At 44.1% G+C, this 19,028-nt stretch overlaps 2 protein-coding genes across 2 annotated transcripts in view; both read left to right on the top strand.

The window, feature by feature from the left end:
- The first annotated feature begins 255 nt into the window (after positions 1–255).
- LOC115459678 (P2Y purinoceptor 2-like) overlaps positions 256–19,028 on the top strand; it is a 77,034-nt gene continuing 58,261 nt past the window's right edge. The window contains exon 1 of the mRNA XM_030189485.1: positions 256–333. The gene's annotated coding sequence lies outside the window, so the exon portion shown is untranslated. The remainder of the gene's footprint in view (positions 334–19,028) is intronic.
- Positions 270–19,028, top strand: part of LOC115459679 (P2Y purinoceptor 2-like) — a 123,933-nt gene continuing 105,174 nt past the window's right edge. Inside the window, exon 1 of the mRNA XM_030189486.1 lies at positions 270–333. The gene's annotated coding sequence lies outside the window, so the exon portion shown is untranslated. The remainder of the gene's footprint in view (positions 334–19,028) is intronic.

Here is a 19,028-nt window from a genome sequence, read left to right as displayed (position 1 = left end):
GGGGGGCAGCTGCTCCAGGGTCTGCTGGGCGTAGACCAGTGTCAGGTTGTTCTAGGGCCCGGCCCATGCTGACGATTGCTCGGGGACTTTCTCTGCTCTTCTCCTCCCTCCTCCTGCCCTGCAGCTCCCACGCGTTTCTGCAAATGGGTTCCAGCTCCCGACCAGTCCGGACTGGCAGATCGGTGAGGAGGAGGAGGATTGACCGGGAGACGGCTTCGCTTCGCGACCGAGCACTCGGACTGGGCTCCGAGCGATCGGTATGATGTGACTGGAACACCGACAACCCCTCAGCCCCTGCTCGGGTGGGAAGACACTGCGGCAGGCTGGAAGAAGGTAACTTTGCTTGTCTGTTCACAGGCGCTGCTGCAAACTTTCCAGCAGGGGTAAACCTCTGGTTTGGATATTGAGATTTATGGTCGCTGCTTTCTGCCACTTTCGAGACTTCGGAGCTATAAATCGGATTGTAACTTTAGTACAGCAATAGGAATGATGTGAACGTTGCCAGGGAAAACTGGACTGGAATTGCCCAGAGCCCCTGGACTGAGAGAGACGGAGATATTAAAAGCTAAAAGTTGTGCAGTGCCACATGTTTCTGCTGTTGGACCTTATTACGAGCCAATTTTGCGTTTTCTAGTGTGAGATTTCGCTGTTCCTTTTTGCGTTCCTGGTTCCACCCCGGCAAAGGATGAGTTCGCAACACGGCCGCTTCGTTACTGTGGATGCTCAGTCCCTGGTCGCTGCCCGTTTACAAGCGGATTAGCTCAACTTCAATCGCCTTCTCTCCATTCTCTGAATTATTGCTTGACTTCCCTTCACTGTGGCGAATGGTCATTAACGGCTGCTTAGCAACTTTTAATTGCAGAAACTCTATAAGCCTGACATCAAATACAATAATGATGTTTCCCAAAGATTTGAGGAGTTCAGAGTTTTAAAAAAAAAATGTTCAACTCCCACTTCGCCATCCTGCCGGCACTCACATGGGTACAGAGCAGGGCCACATGCCAGCTCTTTCAAAAAGAAAATCAAAAATTAAAACATAAGTACATAAGTAACGCCACACTGGGAAAAGACCAAGGGTCCATCGAGCCCAGCATCCTGTCCACGACAGCGGCCAATCCAGGCCAAGGGCACCTGGCAAGCTTCCCAAACGTACAAACATTCTATACAATCAAGCCATTGTGACATCACTAATGAGGTTGGCTCTTATTGGTGGAATGAGCCACTATGACATCACAATAGGTTAAATCACTGCTCTATGTAATAAAAGTGAGCCAAGTAGAGGACATAAGTACATAAGTAATGCCACACTGGGAAAAGACCAAGGGTCCATCGAGCCCAGCATCCTGTCCACCACAGCGGCCAATCCAGGCCAAGGGCACCTGGCGAGCTTCCCAAACGTACAAACATTCTATACATGTTATTCCTGGAATTGTGGATTTTTCCCAAGTCCATTTAGTACTTGTCCTTTAGGAAACCGTCTAACCCCTTTTTAAACTCTGCTAAGCTAACCGCAAAAATCAATAATGGGAAATCACAAGTTGATATTTTGAAATCAAAACAACTTTAAGCGCCTTTGGTCTTCCCCCTCCCCCCCCCCCCCGCCTTCTTGTCTGTCTCCGTTCATTTTCTGCATTCTCCTTTCTCCATCTCACCCTGGCCCTCTGACACCTGTCCCTTAATGTAAGATTGATTCAGGTTTAAGACAGTTTATTGGCATCATTGTTTCTACATATGTTGCTGGAGTAATCATTGAAGATATGGAGATTCTTTGGTTTGTTGGACTTATAAAAGATTATTGTCCTGATGTAATGGTCTGGTAACTTCATTTTCCGGGATTGTAAATTTTAATTTCAAACGGTGCTGCAATAAAAAGTATTAACCCACAATTCTCCACATACTGAAGAGACAATTCCAGGATTTCACAGATACTCCTCATTGTCTCCGGTCAGATTACAGTTTTAGCCTGGAGGAAGGATTTTGCCCTTTCTCCTGTTTGTCACATTTTTCCTGCTTGTTCTTTTGTGGAAAGGCTTTGCTTTCCTCTTTCAACTTTGAGGATGGTGTGTTTGCCTATTTCTTAATACAGGAGAAAATGCATTCCTGCCTGGATTCCTTTGGTGTTGTGTTGCATGCAGAGTCCAACTTCTTGGCTGGCTTTAGGGGTTTGTAATCAGGGATTCTGTACGTCAAGGCCAGAGAGTTGAGAGAGAGGAGTAAAAGGCTGGCAGCTGGGGCCAGTGAAAAGAGCCCAGGCAAGGGATTAAGGACTGTGGCTTGGATGGTGCTGAAGGCTGCTGCTTGAGGTCATGGGATTGAGAAGTTGGTGGTCAGACTAGGGCAGGGGCAAAGCCAGACAGTCAATTTTGGGTGGTTTGGGCAAGGAGGGTGGGCAGAAGAACATCACCCTGCCCCCACCTCACAGGCGATTTGGTCTCCTGCCCGCCGGCATGCCATATGGTCTGCCCCCCCCCCCCCGCATTACTTTTAAATAGGAGATCTTTGCCGGCAGTGAGCAGTGACTGATACACACTGCTTGCTGCCGGCCTCGCTGCTTTCCCTGTGATGTACTCCCATCTATGTGGAAACAGGAAGTTGTGTCAGAGGGAAGGCTGTGGTACACTTGAGGGAGAGTTTTGGGCTGGCGGGGCTTGGGGATCCCTGCCAGTCACATCATAGGTGTACTGCTACTGGGTGGGCTGGGGCCCAAAGTGGGTGGGTTTGAGCCCATTCGGGCTCACCCATGGCTATGCCACTGGCCAGGGAAAGGGTGGTGGTGAGATGCTAGTGATTAGGGCAGGGAGAGGAAAGATTGGTGATTAGTGAGAGGCTGCACGGATGGGGAAAAAAGAGTGAGGGAGAGGCTTTCAGGAAGAGATGGAGATGTTGTTCGGCAATCCAGGGCAATCCTCTGAAATACCAGCTGTCTCAGAAAACATGGGACACCTTATGAACAGCCGTGCACGGTATGGTTGGAAGTGGGTGCACCAGATTAATTGGAGAGCAAACGTTTTACCCCCTGCCACAGCTGCTGCTATAAGAAAGGGTTTTTCTGTTTTTCAAACTAATAAGCTCTGGTTAGCATCTAGGCTAAACGCCCACCTTTTTGAGGCTGCTTTTCATTTCTAACCCCTATTCACTTGTTCAGTACCCATGTCTGTTTTATCATTCCCACCTTAAGTAATTCCCTTATCCCTTATATGTCCTGATTAGATTGTAAACTCTGGCGGGGAGGGACTGTCTCTTCATGTTCAAATGTACAGCGCTGCGTACATCTAGTAGTGTTATAGAAGTGATAAGTAGTAGTAGTAGTCTTTGGGATTCCGGAATCTTGCTACTCTTTGAGATTCCGGAATCTTTCTAATCTCTGGGATTCTGCACAGAATCTTGCTACTCTTTGGGATTCCGGAATCTTGCTACTCTTTGTCCCTTATCCCTTATTTGTCCTGTTTGACTGTCCTGATTAGACTGTAAGCTCTGTGGAGAAGGGACTTTCTCTTCATGTTCAAGTGTACAGCGCTGCATACGTCTAGTAGCGCTATAGAAATGATAAGTAGTAGTAGTAGTCTTTGGGAGTCCGGAATCTTGCTACTCTTTGAGATTCCAGAATCTTGCTAATCTCTGGGATTCTGCACAGAATCTTGATACTCTTTGGGATTCCAGAATCTTGATACTCTTTGAGGGGCATAATCGAATGGGGCGCCCAAGTTTTCCTGATGACGTCCTCGCAGGATGTCCCCGCGAAGGGGCGGGGAAACCTGTATTATCGAAACAAGATGGGCGTCCATCTTTCATTTCGATAATATGGTCGGGGATGCCCAAATCTCAACATTTAAGTCGACCTTAGAGATGGTCGTCCTTAGAGATGGTCATCCCCAATTTTTGGCAATAATGGAAACCGAGGATGCCCATCTCAGAAACGACCAAATCCAAGCCATTAGTCGTGGGAGGAGCCAGCATTCGTAGTGCATTGGTCCCCCTGACATGCCAGGACACCAGCTGGACACCCTAGGGGGCACTGCAGTGGACTTCAGAAAAAGTTCCCAGGTGCATAGATCCCTTACTTTGTGTGCTGTGCCCCCAACCCCCCCAAAACCCACTCCGCACAACTGTACACCACTACCATAGCCCTTAGGGATGAAGGGGGGCACCTAGATGTGGGTACAGTGTGTTTGTGGTGGGTTTTGGAGGGCTCACATTTACCACCACAAGTGTAACAGGTAGGGGGGATGGGCCTGGGTCCGCCTGGCTGAAGTGCACTGCAGTACCCCCTAAAACTGCTCCTGGGACCTGCATACTGCTGTCATGCAGCTGGGTATGATATTTGAGGCTGGCATAGAGGCTGGAAAAATATTTTACATTTTTTTTAGGGTGGGAGGGGGCTAGTGACCCCTGGGGGAGTAAGAGGAGGTCATTCCCAATTCCCTCCGATGGTCATCTGGTCAGTTCGGGCACCTTTTTGAGGCTTGGTCGTAAGAAAAAATGGACCAAGTAAAGTCGCCCAAGTGCTCGTCAGGGACGCCCTTCTTTTTTCCATTATCGGTCGAGGACGCCCATGTGTTAGGCACGCCCGAGTCCCGCCTTCGCTATGTTTCTGACATGCCCCCGTGAACTTTGGTCGTCCCCGCGACGGAAAGCAGTTGAGGATGGCCAAATTCGGCTTTCGATTATGCCGATTTGGGCGACCCTAGGAGAAGGACGCCCATCTCCCGATTTGTGTCGAAAGCTGGGTGTCCTTCTCTTTTGAAAATAAGCCTGCAAGTCATCCTTTATTTGCCCTGTTTAGATTGTAAGCCCTGTGGAGCAGGGACTGTCTCTTCATGTTCAAGTGTACAGCGCTGTGTATGTCTAGGAGCGCTATAGAGATGATAAGTAGTAGTAGTAGCATTGGATGTGTAAAATATATTTCATAACTACACCATAAGAAAGTATGTGAATATTGGAAATATATATCCCTGCAATGCTTTCTGTTCTGGGATACTTGCTTTTACTCACTGGATCAAGCGCACTGTCTTGAATTGTAATATCATAAAAGCAAGCAAGGCGAGAACAGTGGGTTGTCGAAGTCTTTAAAATACTTCCTACCTGTAAAAAAATAGTGGTAATTCTTCTTGGTTTCTGTTTACTTTCACCTCACGTAAGAAACAGAAAAATGATCATAGGATGCTGGAAATAGAAGCTTACAACATGCATAGGGAATATAACAGAAACATTCAAACCTTTCAAACACGTCAGTAAAGTATGGGAAAGGGAGATTTTCCATAGAAAAAAAAATCATTAGATGAAGTTGAAGGGAGGAAGGTATAAAGGAAAACATGAGAAATACTTGAACATGATTGCGACAGTGGTAAGGGAAGAGGAATTAACAGAAAGGACGAGGAAAAGGGCTTGAGTGTTTCTTCAGTTATATGGAATTTAAGTGCATAAGTAATGCCACACTGGGAAAAGACCGAGGGTCCATCGAGACCAGCATCCTGTCCACGACAGCGGCCAATCCAGGCCAAGGGCACCTGGCAAGCTTCCCAAACGTACAAACATTCTATACATGTTATTCCTGGAATTGTGGATTTTTCCCAAGTCCATTTAGTAGTGGTTTATGGACCTTTAGGAAACCGTCTAACCCCTTTTTAAACTCTGCCAAGCTAACCGCCTTCACCATGTTCTCCGGCAACGAATTCCAGAATTTAATTACGCGTTGGGTGAAGAAACGTTTTCTTCGATTTGTTTTAAATTTACTATACTGTAGTTTCATCGCATGCCCCCTAGTCCTAGTATTTTTGGAAAGCGTGAGCAGACGCTTCACATCCACCTGTTCCACTCCACTCATTATTTTATATACCTCTATCATGTCTCCCCTCAGCTGTCTCCTCCAAGCTGAAAAGCCCTAACCTCCTTAGTCTTTCTTCATAGGGAAGCAGGGTAAAGCATAGGTACATCGTGTTCAGTGTTTGGCAACATTCAGCTGTCTCTAAGAGAAGCTTTTAAACTCCGTATTGTGTTCAGATTCTTGATAAACGCTTAATTGAAGGTATATTTAGGGGCCTTTATCCAAGCCTGCAATCCCATCAGAAATCAGTAGTGGCAATGCCGAGACATGAGTGCAGCCGTCTCCAGGTGGCAAGTAACGCCGCTCTTTCGAGTGCCCCCTTCCGTATGATAGCTGTTGCCACGCTCCAGGTTGATTTCTGAAGTTGCAAATAATGTTTATGTTTGAAGCTGGTGTTGCTTGATTTCGCACATAAAATTTTCATCACATGTTGTCAGGCAGTAGGTTTTGTATGAACAGTCAGAACCTGGCAAATGCTCTCATGCAAAGATTAAAACCACATTGTATACATACTGCTAGCTTCAGCCAGGCTGTGTGGGGTGAACTGGGAAGGATGCAGAAAATACAGGTTCGCAAGGTCAGTTCCCCAGAACCTTCACCTCGGTCTGTGTTTGTGGTAGTTTCCTCAGACCAGGGATTCTCAACTCAGTCCTCAGGACACTCCCAGCCAAACAGATTTTCGAGATATCTACAATGAATATGCAGGAACTAAATTTTCATTCAGTGCCTCCATTATATGCAAATGTATCAGATGACACACTAGATGTGTTCTGAAGATTACTACTACTACTACTACTATTTAGCATTTCTATAGCGCTACAAGGCGTATGCAGCGCTGCACAAACATAGAAGAAAGACAGTCCCTGCTCAAAGAGCTTACAATCTAATAGACAAAAAATAAAGTAAGCAAATCAAATCAATTAATGTGTACAGGAAGGAGGAGAGGAGGGTAGGTGGAGGCGAGTGGTTACGAGTCAAAAGCAATGTTAAAGAGGTGGGCTTTCAGTCTAGATTTAAAAGTGGCCAAGGATGGGGCAAGACATAGGGGCTCAGGAAGTTTATTCCAGGCGTAGGGTGCAGCGAGACAGAAGGAACGAAGCCGTACGCAGCGCTTCACAATTGAACATGAAGAAGAGACAGTCCCTGCTCAAGAGAGCTTACAATCTAATAGACAAAAATAAAGTAAGCAAATCAAATCAATTAATGTGTACAGGAAGGAGGAGAGGAGGGTAGGTGGAGGCGAGTGGTTACGAGTCAAAAGCAATGTCAAAGAGGTGGGCTTTCAGTCTAGATTTAAAGGTGGCCAAGGATGGGGCAAGACGTAGGGGCTCAGGAAGTTTATTCCAGGCGTAGGGTGCAGCGAGACAGAAGGCGCGAAGTCTGGAGTTGGCAGTAGTGGAGAAGTGAACAGATAAGAAGGATTTATCCATGGAGCGGAGTGCACGGGAAGGGGTGTAGGGAAGGACGAGTGTGGAGAGATACTGGGGAGCAGCAGAGTGAGTACATTTATAGGTTAGTAGAAGAAGTTTGAACAGGATGTGAAAATGGATAGGAAGCCAGTGAAGCGACTTGAGGAGAGGGGTAGTATGAGTAAAGCAACCCTGGCAGAAGATGAGACGGGCAGCAGAGTTTTGAACCGATTGGAGAGGGGAGAGGTGACTAAGTGGGAGGCCAGCAAGAAGCAGATTGCAGTAGTCTAAACAAGAGTTGACAAGGGTGTGGATGAGGGTTTTGGTAGAGTGCTCGGAAAGAAAGGGGCAGATTTTACGGATGTTGTAAAGAAAGAAACGACAGGTCTTGGCGATCTGTCTTCAGCTTTTGATGTGGTGGACCATGGCGTAGTGCCTTCTGTACTAGATAATGACATGGGGACGGGGACCAGCAGTAACCGCGGGGATGGGGACGGAGACAGAGCTTGCGGGGACAGGGCGGGGACAAATCCCTTGGGCACGGGGACGGGGCAGGGATGGGGACAAAGCCCACAGAGATGGGGACAAACTTTGTCCCAGTCCATTCTCTACTTTGAAGCCTGTTAATGAACTGGACGGTTATTTATGTTTGAGTGATGCAGACAACGATATTTTGATTTTTTGGAAAAATAAGCGAACATTCTGGCCACAACTAGCAAAATTTGCATGGGGGATCCTGTACATCCTGCTACCAGCACATCTTCTAAGAAGACATCTTCTATTGCAGGAGGGACTGTGGACGACAGGAGAGCTAGACTGAATCCTGCGATTGTTGATGGCTTCTTATTCATCCACAAATTAAATAATCATAACGGTGTTTCATAGGGCAAATTTCTCCCCTCTAGGGCATACAGAATGGGTTGTATTTTGTACCCTTGGCTATTTTAACAGGGTGGATTAGGGTTTCTTGGGGTAGTAGAAGTCAGCGATTGTTGGGGTTGAAAGGGTAGAGGGTGGGGGGCGTAATTATAATTGTTCGTTTTTATTATTCTTTTTTACTTGTGATTTATAAACAGCTGCACAGCATATTGTTCCTTTTTATACTTTAATACAAAGATTTAAATATAAAATCATAATTGTCCGAGGCTTCTGCAGATGATGACAGAGCCCATGGGGTTGGGGCAGAGACGAGGACAGAACCTGTGGGGACAGGGCAGGGATGGAGACAGATCCCACAGGGACGAGACAGGGACAAACTTTGTCCTCATGTCATTCTCTGTTCTGTACAGCACCAGTATTTTGAAATACCTCTCCATCTGAGCTTCATTTCACTCAGGCCCAGTTAAAAAATAAGAAACGTAAAAGTGCATAACGATTTTTAAAAAACGAGGAATGCACTACAAAACCACTCCAGAAATGTTCGGATCGGTATTGCAAAGTAGGATGTATCACTGAATCGTTAAACCCATCGTTAATCAGCGCCTAAAGCATGCGCAGAGCAGCCAAGCGTTATGCTGGCGTTGTGCTGGCTGCTCTGCGCATGCCACAAAGGCCCAGCTGTCAAAACAAAAAAAAAACCCCCACAAACAGGTGTGTTTCGGGAGGGGGCAAAGGCGCTTTTCATGAGCGTCCTGTATGGACGCCTTGCCCCCCCCCCCCGCTGCTCTCCGCTCCCCCCCCCCCCCCCCCCCCCACGAAAAATCTCCAATTTTAGCAGCCCCGGGCCGGCTCTCCGCTCTTCCTGTGTATTCTCCCACACTAGCTCCACCTCATTTAACGATGAAAAACGTTTAGTGCATCTGGGCCTCAGGCTTTTGGGGGACCCCTAGGGATGGTGGGGTAGCAGAGTTGCCTGCCTGCATTTTCTCCTCCTACCTTGTTCCTCTATTCACTAGGCTTTTTGCTTTGCCTGCTTTTAGCTGCATTTCTTTCTTGACTCCATGTTCTCTCCGTCCTGTCGTGATTTTAGCATTCTTTCAAGGAGTTTTGCCCTTAGTCTTAAAGCGCTTTGCTTCGCTTGGCATGAAAAGCTGGTATATGAAATCCTAATAATCATCAATGTGCACATTGAAACCCAGATCTGAGAGTGAAGGCCCCGGTTTAGCGTGCTCATTTTTGGAGAGAAAGTTTAGGTACATAGTTGAGAGGGGATGTTAATTAATAAAGTTGTTTGGATTTCCTCAACATCTGTCCTCACTTTTTTGTTTTCATTGTCTTTGATTTGCGTGAGGATTTTCCTCTCCGCTTTTTGTTTTTTCCACATCCACAAAAGCATCTCACACGTGCGAGAGGGGCAGGAGAAGATGTTACCAATTCTCATCAGTTATTTTACATGCTCTGCTACTACTACTACTACTTATCATTTCTATAGTGCTACAAGACAAATGCAGCACTGTACACAAGCATATAAGAGACAGAACTTGCTCAACAATCTATTCAAGACAGAACAAATAATTTGTTGTCAGAGAATGTAATAAAAGCAGTTAGCTTAGCAGGGTTTAAAAAACGTTTGGCTGGCTTCCTAAAGGAAAAGTCCATAGACTATTATTAAAATGGACTTGGGGAAAATCCACTGCTTGTTTTAAGATAAGCAGCATAGAAAATGTATTGAGTGGAGGAGTAGCCTAGTGGTTAGTGCAGTGGACTTTGATCCTGGGAAACTGAGTTCAATTCCTGCTGCAGCTCCTTGTGACTCTGGGCAAGTCACTTAACCTTCCATTGCCCCTGGTACAAAATAAGTACCTGAATATATGTAAACTGCTTTGAATATAGTTGCAAAAAACCTCAGAAAGGTGGTATATCAAGTCCCATTTCCCTTTCCCTATTTGAAATTCTACATGGAATGTTGCTACTATTGAGATTCTACATGGAATGTTGCTATTCTGCTAGCAACATTCCATGTAGAAGCCTGCCCTTACAGATCAGCAACGCGGCCGCGCAGGCTTCTGTTTCTGTGAGTCTGACGTCCTGCACGCACGTGCAGGACGTCAGACTCACAGAAGCAGAAGCCTGTGTGGCCGCATTGCTGATCTGCAAGGGCAGGCTTCTACATGGAGTGTGGCTAGTGGAGGAGATGCCTAGTGGTCAGTACAGTGGATTTTGATCCTGGGGGACAGAGTTCAATTCCCACTGCAGCTCCCTGTGACTCTGGGCAAGTCACTTAACCCTCCATTGCCCCTGGTACAAAATAAGTACCAGAATATATGTCAACCGCTTTTAATGTAGTTGCAAAGAACCTCAGAAAGGCAGTATATTAAGTCCCATTTCCCTTTCCCTATTGTACTGTTTTGGGATCTTGCCAGGTACTTGTGACCTGGATTGGTCACTGTTGGAGACAGGATGCTGGGTTTGATGGACCTTCGGTCTGTCCCAGTATGGCAGTATTTGTGTACTTATAGAAGGGATTGGACAGTTATGTTAAAGTATTTTTATTAGTTAACCATGAAACCATGATAACTAATTTACAGCATATCAAGCACCATACGCAATCATAACTCTGCTTTACACAGCATCAATACCAAATAACAAATAACAGAGAAAAAAAAAGATGCTGCAAATGACCCTCCCCACTCATCCCAACAATTTTAAGGAAAAAAAATCCTAGTGTATTGGTAATCATTTGGAGCTATGACTAGGAGGCAGGAAAAGACTGTTTCGAGCAACTCAGATGATGTGTTCCAAAAAGGCCTCCATGTTACTCAAAAGTTTAGTCCCTGAAGTGCTCATATCAAAAGGAAAAATCAGAAACTACAAATACCAGCCTGCGTGGGGATGTAGGCTGAAAACCAGGACTGGCCAAACAGCTCCTGTCTGGGGATTGACAACTGGCTCCATGTCATAAGAATCCATCATTCCAGTTCTGGTTTTATATTATGGCATATCTAGGTGTGCAGATCAACGTTTTCTAGACAGAATAAACCTCAAAAGAAAATAAAATTGTGCCATTCAAAATACTCCAAGAAAATATACTACCTGCCCAAACAAAACCATAACAATTTTCTTTATTAATATATAAATGTATTCTTGTTAATAAAGGAGGAAAAGACCTCTAGGAATACTTAACCTTTCATGCTGATATTCTGACCCCCAGTTATAATCATTGGTCGAAAAATCTCCAATAATGAATTAAATGCGACACACCCATTCTATAAAAAATTCTATAGTGAAGGTCATCAAAAACTATATGGATTTTTCAGTTCATATTCTATTGTGTTGGCCTTTCAGTCCATTACAGCAACGTCATAATGCACCCATGAAAGCATTAGCTGGTTGTTGTGATAATTTACATAATCCCTAATTCAACCAGAGGGAGGAGGAAACCCAGCACTTTATCTTTTAGCTAATTCCAACAGGGATCTCCCATTTCACCATGGCTTCTTCAGTACTCCTTAAACCAGTGTTGGGAAAAAGCATCCATGGCATTGTGCCTGCAGGACGTAAGGCTACAGCAGCACCATGCTTTAACGAGCACTTTCTATCCCCTAAAGAAGCCAGCCAGGAACACAAAAAGTTCAGCACGCCCATACCTGAACCTCCATTACCCCAGTTGCAAAGGACTCAAATATAAATCAATCTATGCATCCAGCTTCTCCTACTTAAGCGCGCAACTATGGAACGCACTGCCTAATGTCATAAAAACAATGCAAGGCTAGAGATTCAAAATTATCGCCTAAACGTAGGAAACAATTTCTTCAGATATGGATGCCTTATCTTCAGGTGCTCAGCCCAAGGGGTAGAAGTTTGCTTGTTAATGCTCATTGAGGATGGTATGGTAGGGGAAGCTGTATTAGATTTTAGTTGAGCAGCTGGAGATGGGGGGGAGGTGAGGGGCTGGTTGCTGTTTAGTTTGTGGGGTGCCCCGAAGTATTGTAATTTTGGTTCTGATGTATTTACTTGTAACCACTCAGCAGTAAGCAGGTTCCCGAGACTAAATACTAGGGGGGAGGAGGGGTTGGAGGGGGGGGGGAAGGGAACTTTACACGTTGTATGGTTCAACCGAGATATTCTATTGACTGTATGTAGGATGTTATGAGTATGTTGAGTTGTTTACCTTTGTTATAACAATAAATAAAACTTAAAGTAAAATTTAAAAAAAACCAAAAAACAATGCACGACCTAACAATCTTCCAAAAACTACTGAAAACCAACCTGTTCGAAAAGGCATACCACAACGACTCATCCTGAATACCAGACTACGAAATATTAATAAAACTAAACAAAGCTGAACGCCTTACACCGGACTACCTCACTTATTCGGACACGCGCAACGCATGATGCACCACCGGAAATGAACTTTCTATACTTGACTATTTAATTACCCTATAATTTATGCTATCATCCGTGAACATTAATGCATCACCACTTTGTAAGATAGCCCATCTTGTACATGCTATACCACTTTGTATTTCTCAGATCTGGAAGTGGCGACTGTCACTACGGCATTCTTCACCCAGCGCGTAATTAAACTCTGGAATTCGTTGCCGGAGAACGTGGTGAAGGCGGTTAGCTTGGCAGAGTTTAAAAAGGGGTTGGACGGTTTCCTAAAGGACAAGTCCATAAACCGCTACTAAATGGACTTGGGAAAAATCCCCAATTCCGGGAATAACATGTATAGAATGTTTGTACGTTTGGGAAGCTCGCCAGGTGCCCTTGGCCTGGATTGGCCGCTGTCGTGGACAGGATGCTGGGCTCGATGGACCCTTGGTCTTTTCCCAGTGTGGCATAAGTGTGGAATACAAGTGCAACAAATAATAATAATAATGGTGAAACGGAAGTCCCCGCTGAGATTAGCTAAGAGATAAGTGCTGGTTTTCCTCCTCCCTCTGGAATCCAAATGTATGCCTGAGGTGCTCCCCACACTGGGAACACTCCCTGATAGACACATGGTTGCTGGCCAGTTTTCAAAAGACCCTTTCATGTGCAGAAATGGCCTTGGAAATTATTACCCTCACAAGGTAAAGCTTTTTCTGGGGCAGGGATTCCCAAACCTGTCCTATGGTTCCCCAGCATGAAATCGATTTGCATATCAAGGAAGCGGTGTATGCAGATTGATTTTGTGAATATTCATTGTAAATATCCTGAAAACCTGACTGGCTGGGGTTTCCAGGACAGGTTTGGGAATCCCTATTCCGGGGTAAAGTGTGTTTTCCACACGGAAAATGGATCTTACAGAATTGTGTACAGAAACATTTGGATAAGAAGAAATGTACCACAAGGTGCTCTTGGGGTATAATTCGAGTGGCACTGGGGCTGGGGCGCAGTTCTGATGTATGCACGTATTTTGGAAAATGCCTGTGCACATACATAGATGTATACATGCATTTACACGTTCTTCAGAGCAGATATACATTGGTGCATGAGAATTTGCACAAGGTTACGGATAGCTCTGTGAGCCAATTTTATCAAGGCACATAAGCAGCTATGTAGTTTTAATTTATTTATTAATAAAACAGGAACTTCTTTGGACATTTCCTCTAGGCCTGTTATGAAATTACCCTCACGGTGGTTAGTGGTTCTCCATCTCCAGCATGTATATTTTAGTGTATGTCCCTAAGAAAATTCCTCTTGAAGGTGACTGGGGGACTGCGAATCTGGCATTGTGCATTGTTTGGGGGTTAGGAGGGGATGTTTTTGGCAACTGCAGATTGTGACTCACATCCGCCCCTCCCACTGTACAGCCTGGAGCCTCTGATCCCACCATTCCATTGCTCAAAATGACAACTAATTTCTGCTTATACAAAACCATTAACTTTTCACCCCATTTTGAGATGGGTTCATGTGCTAAGGAACTCGTCAACTAATGGGATGTTGCAATCTCTCTGTGAGAACAGTTGTGGGGATAGACTGTGAGTTGGTAATAACTTACAAAAATCTCATATGCAATGCTGGGTTCTTCAGAAGTTTCTAGCTTATGTTAGATGAATTTGGCAGTTTACTATGAAGCAACACCCTCTAGCCTTTATGAGTCAAATGACATGTTACATATTTCATATGATTTTGAATCAGATGGGCCCAGTTGTTTGTATAGTTATGAAATCTTTAGCTGTTTTTCCTTTAAAAACTCATTTACGTTTGCTTTGTCCTTCTGTCTGTCTGTGTGCGTATACGTTAAGTCCCATTTTGTAGAGGGGCTTTATGTGGGAAATGTACATAAGTACAAAAGTATTGCCATACTGGGAAAGACCAAAGGTCCATCGAGCCCAGCATCCTGTTTCCAACAGTGGCCAATCCAGGTCACAAACACCTGGCAAGATCCCCCCCCCAAAAAAAGTTCAATACATTTTATGCTGCTTATCCCAGAAATAAGCAGTGGATTTTCCCCAAGTCATTTCAATAATGGGCCAAAACTTTTTTAAACCCCGCTAAGCTAAATGCCTTTACCACATTCTCTGGCAACGAATTCCAGAGTTTAATTACACGCTGAGTGAAGAAACATTTTCTCCAATTCGTTTTAAATTTAAATGGATTATCCAGGTCAGGACATTCACTAGCGTTTTTAGTGCACGCTAAAAATAAGCATGCACTAAACATTAGAGTTGCCTATATATTTCTATGGGTGTCACTAATGTTTAGTGCGCGCTAATGATTAGCGTGCCCAAAAACCACTAGCACGCCTTTGTGAAAGGACCTCTGAATTTATAAGGGGCATAGTTATCAATGTGGCTACCGTTAAGACTTGTTATTTTAACACTAACTCGTGCTATTTTACCACAGGCCCCATTTTATGCAATGAGACCTAGTTACTAATAACTGGGATGAACAGTAAAATAACACGTCTTAACGGTAGCACACATTGATAAAGTTCTTCCTTAATTAAAGAAATTGAAATTTAAATCACTGCTATATGCATAATAAAGTGATCCAAGTATAGGACAATCAAGCCATTGTGACATCACTGAAGAGGTTGGCTCTTAGGCATTGGTGGAATGAGGCATTATGACATCACAATATCAGCTCTGGTTAAATCACTGCTATATGTAATAAAAGTGAGCCAAGTATAGGGCAGTCAAGCCATTGTGACATCACAGATGAGGCTGGCTCTTAGGCATTGGTGGAATGAGGCATTATGACATCACAATATCAGCTCTGGTTAGCAGACATTGAAACTCTTCACACTAAGGGGGGAGGTTATCAATGTGGGCTGCTGTTAAGATGGGTTATTTTAACACAGGTCCCATTTTATGCATGAGACCTAGTTACTAATAACTGGGGTGAACAGTAAAATAACACATCTTAACGGTAGCCCACATTGATAACTTCCCCCCTAAACCACTTTGTTGATTTTATACTGAAAGGCAGTTTAGCAAGTCCTACATCAAGCATACAGTACACCTACTTTCTATCACTTGAAATCAGAACTACAAGTCCCTGCATGCAATGGGGTAAACCTAGGACTGGATTAACCCTGTCCTGCAAATCTGGATCCAGTTGGCAGCCTTGGACTGTACACCGAACTAGAGGCAACTCAAAACAATCTGCTGTCTGAGGCAAGGGATAAGTTGGTGCCCCCAAGGCACCCAAATTGGGGGTGGGGGGGAGGCTCCTCAGAGTTCCAATCAGGGAGTAAGAGATCTCCTCAGGTAACTCGGTTACTATTCATGAGAAAGATTTGCATGCACTGCCTCCACTGCATGCAGATCTCTCTCATGAATATTCATTGTGGAGATCCTAGCTGGGGTGCCTCCAGGACCAGGTTTGGGAACCACTGAGTTACATGCATAAGTGCTAGATTTTCTGTAACCTACACACGCTATTAGCGCCAGTTCATAGAATTGCCTTTCAGGCAGCACAAGAGGGTTACGTGATTTGCCCAAGATCACAAAGAGTGGCAGTGGGATTTGAACCTGGCTTTGCCGATTCTCCAGCCACTGCTCAAACCTCCACCCTACAGAAAGCAGTTTATAATCTTAGGTTATAGAATAATAATAATAATAAAGTTTACAATGCTGGTTATACTCAAAAGGTTATACTTAAGAAGGTGGGATATAAATAAATAAACCAAAATAAACCAAAATAAACCATAAGATGATTTACAATATAAAATTACTGTGACTGTTTTCAGTTGAGATTTCCTTGCAAATGTTTGTTATTATTTAATGATAAGAGATATGTCTTTTTTGAACCAACACAATTACGTAACTTTCTTAATATGCAGAGTAACAAGGAGCAGCCTTAGTTATAAAGCGGTCTATTTAATAGGGGTTACCTCCTGCTTGTTTTCTTTGGACTCTTTCCACGGTTATGCCAATGGTATTACAGTTAATTGCTTGGCATTCATCCTCCTTTATTTGTGGACTATTATATCCGATTATGTAGTAATATGAGTGGGAAAAATTTCTCTCTTATTTAAATGGTTCCTTTTCTTTTGTATTATATGCAAATTGGTGCATCCTATCAAAGATTGTTTCTTTGTAAAATGGAAACTTAATAAATATGAATTAAAAAACAATTACCGTGACACTACAGCTAGGGGTGACTGGGCGTCATTTTGAACCCGGAGTCAGATGAGACATGACTGACTCAGAAAACTGCCCTGTAGGTTGTGGAGGGAGTTATCTTGTATGGGTGGGCGTGACCTGCAGGGGGGGGGGGGGGATAGGTTGCCTTTGGGGAAAGGGTCTTTAAATAAGGTGGAGGTGTTGGCATATCAATAGTGTTAATTCCAGCCTCTTTTTGTTTTATCAGTCATAGAATTTATTTTGCAAATCAATTTCAGCTTTTATTTTAATTTCTTGTAAGTCAATCATTTTAGTTTTTATTTTCACTTTTTATTTCTATAAAATTCTCATTTTTTAAAATTTTTATTTCTAGAAAGTTTGTGCCCTAAAGAGTATTGGGCGACTGTATTTGAATCCGGGGAGCTTTTATGAATTAATAAAGACTGGCTTTCTTCATATGGAGGAGTGGCCTAGTGGTTAGGGTGGTGGACTTTGGTCCTGAGGAACTAAGTTCAATTCCCGGCACAGGCAGCTCCTTGTGACTCTGGACAAGTCACTTAACCCTCCATCGCCTACTGCATTGAGCCTGCCATGAGTGGGAAAGCGTGGGGTACAAATGTAACAAAATAAATAAAGATGGTTTTTTCCCTACAATCTAAGTGGGTACCTCAGGCAGTGGATGACAGAGGGAGAATAATGCAGCCTGCAAGATTGATTGCATTGCGTTATTCCTTTATTGTGGGTGTTATAACCTATGATACAGAGTTACCACAGGTTAGTGACTATCATGTAAATTATGCTTCATAAAATGTGATATTTGACTGCAGCTTAGTAACTAACCCTCTAGAATCAAAAGTTATTAGGCAAAAAGGAATACACAGAAACACAAAACCACACCCATGCACATAAACATGGCGTCCTCATAACTTTTTCTTCTGAAAATAATTGAAAAGTAGGGTCAGTGTTCTGGGCTCCTGCTCAGACCACGCTAGCAGGGTATATGGGGTGGTGCATGCAGCAGCCTCTTTTCACACATGTCCTCTCCTCACCCCTGATGCATGGACCTATCTTCCCCTGCACCCTCTTTTTCTCCAGGTCCTGCCCTGAACGCAAGCTAAAGATAAGCAGCGTCGTTTCACTGTGTTTTCGTTTGGCCATTTTGTCAGTTGCCGATTGTAGTGTGGGGGAGCATGGGCTCGACACAGCACTGTGTTTCGGCCACAAGCCTGTTTCAGGAGTCTAAAATAACATATAAAACAAACATGCAGTGTATCTTAAAAACATTATACAACGCAATAGATATATCAAAAGAATAAAAAGATGATCATATATGTTAAAAATCTTTATAAACACTATAAAATATAGCATTACAAAATAATTAAAAGTGCATGTTTGTTTTATATGTTATTTATATGTTATTTGGAAATAGTGCGCACTATGTAGAAAGAGGCTGCACTATTTCGGAAAGCGGGCACACTTTTTTCACAATAGGACGTGATTGTGTGCATAAGTTTGCATGTGCGTAATAGTTCATGCATATGTGGTGGTTCCGCTATTGGGAAAGACTGTGCTGTCTTTCTACATAGGCCCAGATTCTATAAATGGTGCTGAAAATCCAGTGCTCAAATGCTATTCTATAAAGGACACTTCTGGATGAACACGCGATACAATGGCGTTGAGTGCCAAAATTCGGTGATCAGCTTTGGGCATGAGGACTTATGCCAGCTGAAATGTGGTATAAATCCTGGAGCGCAAATAGGGCATGGACCCCCGCTATTCTGTAACATTGTGCTCACCTTTTGTAAACACCCCTGCCCTGCCCATGCCCCTCCCATGGCCACACCCCCGTTTGAGTTGTACGTGATCCAATTTAGGTGCTGATTCGTACAGAATAGTGCGTAGCCCGATTGGTGCCTAAATCATAATTAGTGCCAATTAAGTGCTTGTTGACTCCAATAATTAAGGGGCCCTTTTACTAAGCGGCGGTAAGTCCACCGTGGGCTTACCGAGTGCCAATCTGGAGCTAACGCTGGCCCAACGCGGGCACCGGCGGTAGTTCCACCTCCAGTGCATGGTTTTTCCGGTGCTACCGGAAATATTCAGAAAATATTTCTGCAGGGGGTTACCTGGCGTTAATCGGTCAGCACTGCACGCTACGCTACTCAGTTACTGGTCCAAGAAAACAAGAAGGCAGATGATCCGCAAAATCCAACGTTGAAGCAAACAAAAGAGCAGATCACTCAGCATTGACATCTGTACTAATATAAAGGAAGTCATTGCTCACTTCCTGTTTTTTTACTATAGATGATCTTTTTGATCATATGATGTCCCGATTTTGAGCGCAATGTTGCTTGGGAA

Source organism: Microcaecilia unicolor, unplaced genomic scaffold (genome assembly GCF_901765095.1).
Source record: "Microcaecilia unicolor unplaced genomic scaffold, aMicUni1.1, whole genome shotgun sequence".
In the NCBI taxonomy this organism is placed as follows: domain Eukaryota; kingdom Metazoa; phylum Chordata; class Amphibia; order Gymnophiona; family Siphonopidae; genus Microcaecilia; species Microcaecilia unicolor.
The sequence above is the reverse complement of the archived record's forward strand: the minus strand, read 5'-3'. Positions and strand labels throughout refer to the sequence as shown.